The sequence below is a fragment of the Mus pahari genome, chromosome 11 (genome assembly GCF_900095145.1).
Source record: "Mus pahari chromosome 11, PAHARI_EIJ_v1.1, whole genome shotgun sequence".
In the NCBI taxonomy this organism is placed as follows: Eukaryota; Metazoa; Chordata; class Mammalia; order Rodentia; family Muridae; genus Mus; species Mus pahari.
The window spans coordinates 30,234,552-30,237,254 of record NC_034600.1 but is presented as its reverse complement, the minus strand read 5'-3'; the positions used below and the strand labels follow the sequence as shown (position 1 = coordinate 30,237,254).

The 2,703-nt window shown below is 51.2% G+C and overlaps 1 non-coding gene across 1 annotated transcript; it reads right to left on the bottom strand.

Annotated features, from left to right (window-relative positions):
* Positions 1-2,320: 2,320 nt before the first annotated feature.
* LOC115065051 lies at positions 2,321-2,464 on the bottom strand. Its single transcript, XR_003844850.1, has one exon. It is a non-coding gene; the product is annotated as a small nucleolar RNA SNORA48 (small nucleolar RNA).
* Positions 2,465-2,703: the final 239 nt, after the last annotated feature.

The window sequence follows — 2,703 nt, the reverse complement described above, 5'->3', positions numbered from 1 at the left end:
TTCTCTCTTCCTCTTCTGTTCAGCCTGGTTAGTCAGCACAAAAGAGGATGCTAAGATGGAGGTGACTAGCAGTGAACGTAACCTGAAGTTCCCCCTCCCACCTGCTCACCCAAGTCAGTTGTGGTCAAATCGTCCTGTGGCCTCCAAAGCTCCTGTCCTATCATCTCAGACCTTTACATTTGAGATATCCACTGAGGAACATGTCACCGTGCTGTGTCCCTTCAGCTCACTTAGCTATTCCCTTCACACACACACACACACACACACACACACACACACACTCAAGCTTCCCTGAGAGCAACACTGGTATCTCAGGCAAGCCTTTGTGGAGACAAGGGACAGGACTAGGTAACCTTTCAACCACAAACCAACACCGGAGCCAGTCCCCAAATGACACAGTCTGTCCTCCATCTTTGTAGCCTTTATATAGTACCAAGCTAAGCAATGTTTGTTTGTTTGCTTGTTTGTTTGTTTTTGTTATGCTTTGGTTTAGGTCAGCAGTGTTAAGTATCTTTATGACACACATTCTATTTCATTCAAAGTAAGTATTACTAATTCATATATATGTGTGTGTATATATATATATGTGTGTATACATATATACATATATGTATATATGAATGTGTATTTTTTCTAAAACCTTTTATTGATTCTTTGTGAGGTTCACATCACACACGCCAGTACCACTCATCTTCCCATCCCCTCATATCTGCCCTTTGTCTTTGCAAACCCCCTTCAAAATAAAACACACAAGCAAGCCAAGCGAACAAAGAAAGCACAGAGAACATCTCATCATGGAAGCTGCAGCGTGTCACAGTGTGTCCCACAGTGTATCCCTCTGTCCACACATCACTTGCAAATGTTCATTACAATGAGTCATTGGTCTTGTACACAATCTCTGGCTTCTGCTACACTACCCACACTGGACCCTCACTGGGGCTTCTCTGGGATATTCTGGTTTTGCCCTGGGTCATGGAGATCCTGCAGCTTTGGAATAGCAGGGCTGGCCCTTTCACGAGTCCCAACCATTCACAGATGATACAGATGTTGGGGTGGGTCAATTCAGAGCCCTGGGTCTGGGCTTGGGTGGTAGCTGATGGGGTCAGCCCACCAGCTCTCCCTTATCTGCACCAACAGACTGAGCTCTCCAGCAGTGCTCAGGCTAGACCACCCAGTGCTGCCATCAGCAGGAGGCAGGGTCAGCTCTCCTGCCCTCCTGCTGCCCCTGGCTCACCTGCACCCATGCCTCCAGAGCTGTTGCCCAGTGTGGGCCCCACTCTTCCCTCACAGTCTCTGTGAGGGACTGGGACAGCTCACCTGCTCTCATGACCCCAAGACCAGTTGTCCCGTCTGCAGTAGGAGCAAGGGCATCATCCCTGTACCCACTTACACCAGATAAGTGGGGGGGGGCATCTCTCCTACGCTGTCACCCTTGGGGCTGCCTCACCTGTACCCCTGCCACCGGGGGGGGGGGCTGTGATATTGAGGTCACACTCCCAAGTGCAGAAGCTGATAAGGGGCAGGGCTAACCTCACCCAACCCCCAACTCATGACCCTGTAGACAGCTTTCCTGACTCCCCAGATGGAGGGGGTGGGGGGGATCACCTCTGCTCTCATACTACCCAACAGCAGGTGAATAGCGGGGTCAGCTTCTCCTATATTCACACTCTTGGGTGCCTCATCCACACCCCACCACCAGGGCTGACCCCACTGTGCTGCCTGGACAAAGCACAGGTCATCCTCTCCAGAGAGCTGCCTCCAGTCAGAGATGGGGCCAGCTCTCCAGAATATGGTACCCAATGAGGGGAAGGACCAGTTATGCACAGCTCCTGGACATTCATGTGTTCCCTAGTGGCTGCCCCAACCAGGGACATTCCATGTTCTCTAGTGGTAATAGGAGCCAATCCCTGCTGCTGTATGACCAGAGACTCAGATTGGGCCCTCAGTGGCCACTTGGGCTGCGACCTCACCATGGTAGCAGGGCTCCCCACTCACAGCAGGCTATGCCTCTCCACCCTCGAGTCTCCAGGTCCATCTCTCATCATAACACTCAAGTTGCTCCACTTCTCTCTCTCTCTCCCATCTGCCCACCACATTCTCGCAACTTTCGGTGGTTCCCACTGCAGCCTGGACACACTTCTGGTGGGTCCCTGGGTGACAGTTCTCCATCCGTGCTGTGTGGCATGGTGGCAAGGGGATGTGTATGGCCCACTTCTGCCGGGGACTGGAGGGTAGGTCTGTGTGTGATATGGCGGTCCGCAGGTCTTTTCTGTCTTCCTCCTCCCATGTTGCATTGCCTGAATTTGATTGGATTTGACTTGTGTGAATCCTAGGTGTAAGAGAGTTTTGGCCACCAAGCCAAGCACCAAGCCAAGAAGAATGAAGGACTGTCGTCTGCTGTGCCCCTGACTGATGTCAGAGTTACACCACTAACAAGGTGCCTCTTTGCCCTTTGCGAGGGGGAAAATATGCATTCTTTTGTCTTAGCATATTATAATGAGTAAAATAATAGCCAATGAAAACCTGTCGTGGCCTCTCAGGTACAAACCATCAATAGATATGTGTGTGAGGAGCAGCCACAAGTAGAAAACACTCTGCTCTTTCTCCTCAGGTGGAACTGTGGATTCAATGCTCCTTCCACCATAGAAACCCACTGCCGGGATGCTCCCAGGGGAGCCAGAGATACCGTTCTTCCAAGCCCTT